Source organism: Pristiophorus japonicus, chromosome 13 (genome assembly GCF_044704955.1).
Source record: "Pristiophorus japonicus isolate sPriJap1 chromosome 13, sPriJap1.hap1, whole genome shotgun sequence".
Lineage (NCBI taxonomy): Eukaryota > Metazoa > Chordata > Chondrichthyes > Pristiophoridae > Pristiophorus > Pristiophorus japonicus.
In genome coordinates this window covers 31,021,371-31,028,017 of record NC_091989.1, presented here as the reverse complement: position 1 = coordinate 31,028,017, position 6,647 = coordinate 31,021,371, and the positions used below count along the sequence as shown (strand labels likewise).

The following is a 6,647-nucleotide window of genomic DNA, read 5'->3' as shown; positions in this document are numbered from 1 at the left end:
GGATACTTTGTGCCAATCATTTTTACCCATTCAATTGTCCAATTACAAGGGAGTAGGTACCTACGAGGTTATTTTCTTCCCCATTTCTGTCTGAATGTCTTTTGCCCTTTCAAGAGACAGATTGTTTATATTTAAGGCTCCTTGCTAAATCCCTCATCGGCATAGCTGTGCCTTGAAGGCCTGTTTTTCTGTTGCGACCTTGCAACTCAGCTCTCTGTACAACTCTTTTCCTGACATGACTGGAATCCTTCTGTGTCCTCAACTTAGGCAAACTGCTGAGCTAGGGAACCTGTAACAGACTATTATTTCTTCCAATCCACAATTTCTTACACATCATAATGTCAGAAGTGGGAATGTTCACTGATGATTGGAGTGTTCAGTTCCATTTGCAATTACTCAGATAATGAAGCAGTCTGTGCCTGTATGCAGCAAGACCGAGACAACATTCAGGCTTGGGCTGATAAGTGGCAAGTAACATTCGCACAACACAAGAGCCAGTAATGACCATCTCCAACAAGAGAGTCCAAGCACTGCCCCTTGACATTCAATGGCATTACCATCATCAAATCTCCCTCCATCAGCATCCTGAGGGTCACCATTGACTACAAACTTAACTAGATGAGGCACATAAATACTGTAGCTACAAAAGCAGGTCAGAGGCTGGGTATTCTGCAGTGAATGACTCACTTCCTCACTTCCCAAAGATTTCCCTCACCTACAATGCACAAGTCAGGAAAGTGATGGAATACTCTCCACTTGCCTGGATGGGTGCAGCTCTAACAATACTCAAGAAGCTCGACACCATCCAGGAAAAAGCAGCCCACTTGATCAGCACCCAATCTACCACCTTAAATATTCACTCCCTTCATTAACGATGCAGTATAATGTGGATAAATGTGAGGCTATCCACTTTGGGGGCAAAAACGTGAAGACAGAATATTATCTGAATGACAGCTGATTAGGAAAAGGGGAGGTGCAACGAGACCTGGGTGTTATGGTTCATCAGTCATTGAAAGTTGGCATGCAGGTACAGCAGGCGGTGAAGGCGGCAAATGGTATGTTGGCCTTCATAGCTAGGGGATTTGAGTATAGGAGCAGGGAGGTCTTACTTCAGTTGTACAGGGCCTTGGTGAGACCTCACCTGGAATATTGTGTTCAGTTTTGGTCTCCTAATCTGAGCGAAGGTTTACCAGACTGATTCCCGGGATGGTAGTACTGACATATGAGGAGAGACTGGATCAACTGGGCCTTTATACATTGGAGTTTAGAAGGATGAGAGGGGATCTCATAGAAACATAAAAGATTCTGACGGGACGGGACAGGTTAGATGCAGGTAGAATGTTCCCGATGTTGGGGAAGTCCAGAATCAGGGGACACAGTTTTGGGATAAGGGGTGGTCATTTAGTACTGAGATGAGGAGAAACTTCTTCACTCAGAGTTGTTAACCTGTGGAATTCCCTGCCGCAGAGTGTTGTTGATGCCAGTTCATTGGATATATTCAAGAGGGAGTTAGATATGGCCCTTACGGCTAAGGGGATCAAGGGGTATGGAGAGAAAGCAGGAAAGGGGTACTGAGGGAATGATCAGCCATGATCTTATTGAATGGTGGTGCAGGCTCGAAGGGCCGAATGGCCTACTCCTGCACCTATTTTCTATGTTTCTATGATGCACAATGGCAGTGAGCACCAACTATAAGATGCACTGTAGCTTCTTCGACAGCATCTCCTAAACCCGCAACCTCTATCACCTAGAAAGATAAGGACAGCAAGCGTATGGGAACTTCACCACCTCCAAATTCCCCTCTATGATCCTGACTTAGGCATATATCACCATTTCTTCATCGTTGCAGAGCCAAAATCCTGGAACTCCCTATCTAACTGCACTGGGGAGTACCTTCACCACACGGACTGCAACGATTCACGAAGGCAGCTCACCACCACCTTCTCAAGGGCAAGAGGGATGAGCAATAAATGCTGGCCTTGCTTATGAGAGCGTATTGTGTGTTGGTCCTATCAACATGCATGGCATTACATTTGTGTTATTTGCCAGACTCGACTATTCTAATGTTTGCTGGCCAGCCTTCCATCTTCTACCCTCAGTGAACTTGAGCTTATCCGAAACTCTGCTACCAATATCCGAACTCACACCTAATCCTGTTCACCCATCACTCCTGTGCTTGTTGATCTACATTGGCTTATGATCCAACATCTTGATTTTAAAATTCTCAACAGAATGTTGAAATCCCTTCAAGGCCTCACCCTATCCTATCTGAACTCGAATGCAAGCACTGTGCGTTCTCTGAAATCAGTAGTGCAAGTGCTGTGCTTTCTCTGAAATGAGTAGCTTGAGCTCTGTACATTCTCTGAACCCGGTAGTGTGATCGCTGTGTGTTCTCTGAAATCTGTAGTGGGAGCGCTGTGTCTTCTCTGAACTAGGTATTGTGAACACTGTGTTTTCTGAACTAGGTAGTGAGAGCACCGTGCGTGGTCCTAACCAGTGAGTGTGAGCACTGTCTGTCTCTGAAACCAGTAGAATTAGCACTGTGAACTCAGTAGCCTGACAGACAATGACTGGATCATATTACATATTGCAGACAAACTGTTGGGTGGGTCTTCTCCTCCAGGGAGAGCAATCGAAAATCCGGTCCAACCCACTTGTGTTGCAAATAGATGCAGCCAAAGTAGGAAATCTTCACCTAACAGCCTTCTATTGGGTAACACAGGGAAGTTGAAGAGTAATGGGTGATTCTCAATTCTGCATAGTTGCAAGCAGAGGGGTCAGGAGGTCATTCCATCTGGTTTGGGGCATATTATAGATCTTTTTCATAAAAAGGACATTTTGTGTGGTGCCAGATCTGGCTCTAAAGGAACTGTACATATATTCTAGATCAGAAAGTCCTGGAGATGAACACTGTATTCATCACAAGTGGATTTAAAAGGATCAGTAAAATAAATTAGTTTTGGGTTTTGAGTTTATTGAGATGTCTTAAGTTGGTTGTTGATGTTCCACTATGCAAAAAAAAAGTGTAGTAGACAAACGATTACAGAGGTTCCTTATATGCAGACTCTCGGGTACTACTTGTATGTAGTCTTTATGCAAATCTTGTTGCTTCTTTTTGTGAGCTTATTGACACTATTGTCCTCATTGAGGAGTGGGACCTTCTTAATGTATTTGGAAGACTCCCAAATAAGAACCAATGAAAGTTGTATAAAATGTTTAGTACAAAGTATAGAGTATAATTCTACAGTAGCTAGAATGGTTAATAGTCATCTGAGCCACAAACTGACAACATTTCCTTTAAATAATGCATACATATAATTATTTCCATTGTCAGAGATTTACAGCTGCAGTATGTCCAGCCACTAGACCTAAAGGGGAATTTTAACTGAGCGAAAGGAGGAGGAAGTAGTTTAATGGAGGCTCCATTTTCCACTCCGTTCTTGCTGATCTACGATTTTTTAACACCAATGGTTTGGGCAAAAGTTGAGCCTCCTGGCCCTAGAAGTCTCTGGTAAAGATGCAACATTCTCACAACACGAGCAGATGTCGGGGCAAGGTAGCTTGTTGAGAAGACAGGGCACCTTCCTTGTGCACACTGGGTCTTTTTGCATGAACAATGTGCAAGCTCCATTACACTTGCTGGTGCCGGAGGAAGTGTCATCCAGTCTGTGACAAATACATCATCTTCAAGTTTCCACCCATAGTCCTTTGGAGATGCCCGAGCAGCACAAGGGCCTGCAATCAGGTCTTAATTCCAATCCTCTGACGGGAACTTTGCCTCCAGGATTCATGCTGGTATCCATGTCTGTGTCAGTCTCATGTGCTCGTTTCTGAAAGCAAATCTCTGACTGCCTGCTCAACAAATTTTTCTGTTGCAAGATCTTCTACAAAAACAAGATCACTCTCATTACTGTGTGATGTGACAAATTTCAGGAAAGGATAACATTTCTGCATTCTACATTTAAGATTATACGTTTTATATGCAGCATCAATACACTCTTTTTCAAAAATGCATTTCTTAAAACTGTTCAGCTTCGTCATTCTAAGAACTTCACGGTTCTTTACAATCCTGCCCTCTATCACTGTATCACAGAAGTGCCTATATCCTGTTTGGTAGAGGTTGCCTTCTGGAGGGTCTTCCTGCTCCTTCCTGGTTAGAAATCTTGTGTAGCTCTGGTAGCAGCTAAGATGATACCTTAATTCAAGGGCAACAAGACCTTGTCCACGGATTATGCAACAGGATCGTCTCATCTTTGCGGGTTTCTGCTGCAAGGAGCAGCTTACCTGCAGTTTTAGTCTCGCATTGAACCAGCCTCTCTCTTCGTTTCTTTCAGCTGTGTCTCTCCACAATGTTCTTGTCCTTTTTGCAGCGATGGCACTGCACTGGAAGAAGATGGGAAACCCTTGCAGGTATAACCTTGGGGTCTGTTGTCTTTGAGCGAAGCAGTCGAATCTTGGTGGCGGCTTCAGTCCTCTCCTTTCTGTACTGGTTCTGTAATGGCTGCGAAGAAATGATTAGAATATCCATTTTATCAGTCCCACTGACAATGGCCCTTGGCCAAAAAAAGCTTTTTTTGCTGTTTGTCCGTGTTATGACCAGAGTGAGAAGTTTAGAGTCAGACAGTCTACATACAAATAAATATATGGGGCTGATGTAGGCCCACGAAATGGAACGTGTCAAACGGCATAACCATTGAACTAAAGAACGAAAGTTGGATATAAACATTTGTAGGCTGACAGTTTCATAAGAAATACTGTAAAATCACATGTACTCACATTCATAGTTCTGACGTTCCCTTTCTTGCTTCTTCTTGGCTGTCGATCTTTGATTTATCAGTGAAACGCATGTAGCACTGCCGATGATATCCAATTGACTGTGGGATTTTTGCGCGTCTTTCTGGTGGAATAACCAGCTCCAGATCTAAACGATCAATGGCATTCTCTGCAACTTGAGTTTCTCTAGTTCCAGTAAATTTCCACTGATGAACACTCATGAAAACTTTTATTCAGCTAGAGTCTGAAAAAGAAATGATGTTGCCTTTGGCTCCCGCAACTAGGTGCATGCAGCATGTCATTGTTTTGGTGCATGCAGTCACTGATTCTAATCGATCTAGTACAGGGATAGTGATTGGCTGATTTCACAGTACTGACAAATACAGCGGTTGTGATCGGTCATTCAAGTAACTCGTAATTATGTCATCACTCTGGGTTTTGAGATTTCTGCCTATTTTCTAACGAAAGTTTCTGCAAAATGCTCACCTGATGAAGATGGGAACGTTTATTTTTGTGATAAGTCGTCCCTAAACTAATATTGGTTTCCCAGAGGGGACTACAGAAACGCATTGTTTTGAGACTCAGCCCACGGTCTTAATGGAAAATGAATGTTAACTGGTTGAGTGAGATCACATTTCACTTTAAATTGATTTTTTTTTAATATATGAATTTGTTAACAAAACCATAGTGCAACTTTCTTAAAGGTGTTCCCAGGTTATTTAATTTTTGTTTAAAAACTCAAGTGGATGAAACCAGCATCATGTTTGTATATGGAGACAGAACTTCTTTTAAAGAGTGAAAAAAACACTACATAATGAAATGTTATCAAGGATACAGCCGTAGCTTGTGATATGGAAATAGCCTACACTTTTGTCAAAAGCGTTAACTAGAAAATTGTAATCTCACAAGAAGCATGATACTCTTCTACTCACTTTGTATATATGCTTGCAGCAGCCTACCATTTCATAGTTATATTCCAATTGGAATCTCCCATGCCTTTGCCCTAAAGGCGGAGGGGGAAGTAGACTATACTCTGAAAATTAGAACATTCTATTCTATTACTTTTGTTAAGTAGCCAACATTAATTTCTTGCAACAAGTGAACTTGTAAACTACTTTGAGATCAGAGAAGCTATTAAGTACTGTTCAATCATTAAACAGCTTCAGATATACTGGTGTCCCATTACATTCACTGGCCTGGCTTAAATAACGTAATTTAGAAAAGTTTTCTAATATAGCAACTTTGGGCTACATTTGGTCATGATTTGCATAACACTAGTTTAAGTCTTCAGTTGTGGGAGATAAAGTACAGCCCAATAAAGGAGTTTAGCCAATTTTTAAACATCATCTAATATAATGTCATGGGACGTATCTTAAGTGAGAGGCTAATGCCACTATTTTATATAGAGCTGGATAAAGCCCCAACCAAAATGTTTCCAGATTAGAAAAGATCATCCTCTAATGATATGATTGCTGTATATCCATAAATCAAAATTGTGGCTGTGTTGCAATCATGTCATTAAAGGGCAAATCTTTTTTGTTTAGTTTTGAAGGGAGCAGATGTAAAAACATTCAAAACCACAATTATCTTCACACCTCTCATACACATTGGACTTTGAAGCTTTTCCATTATTAACTTTAAGCAATAATTGGAATTTAGCACAACCGAGAGAGCCATACCTGTGCAACTCCACGTTCAGCAATCCAGGTTTTATTGGTGCCAAATCCCTTCACCCACAAAACCTCCTGGGTCATATCAGCAATGCCAAGCTCAATATTTGTGCAATTAAAAAGTAGTTCTACTCATATGAAATTGGCATTTGCCACATTATCACTGATGCCTTATATGCTGGCAAAGCTGGTTCTTGCTAATTT

The 6,647-nt window shown here is 41.7% G+C and overlaps 1 long non-coding RNA gene across 1 annotated transcript; it reads right to left on the bottom strand.

The window, feature by feature from the left end:
• Positions 1-3,747: 3,747 nt before the first annotated feature.
• LOC139277974 (uncharacterized) lies at positions 3,748-4,834 on the bottom strand. Its single transcript, XR_011596191.1, has 3 exons — positions 4,777-4,834; positions 4,285-4,501; positions 3,748-3,884 (listed from the first exon to the last, which is right to left on the bottom strand). It is a non-coding gene; the product is annotated as an uncharacterized lncRNA (long non-coding RNA).
• Positions 4,835-6,647: the final 1,813 nt, after the last annotated feature.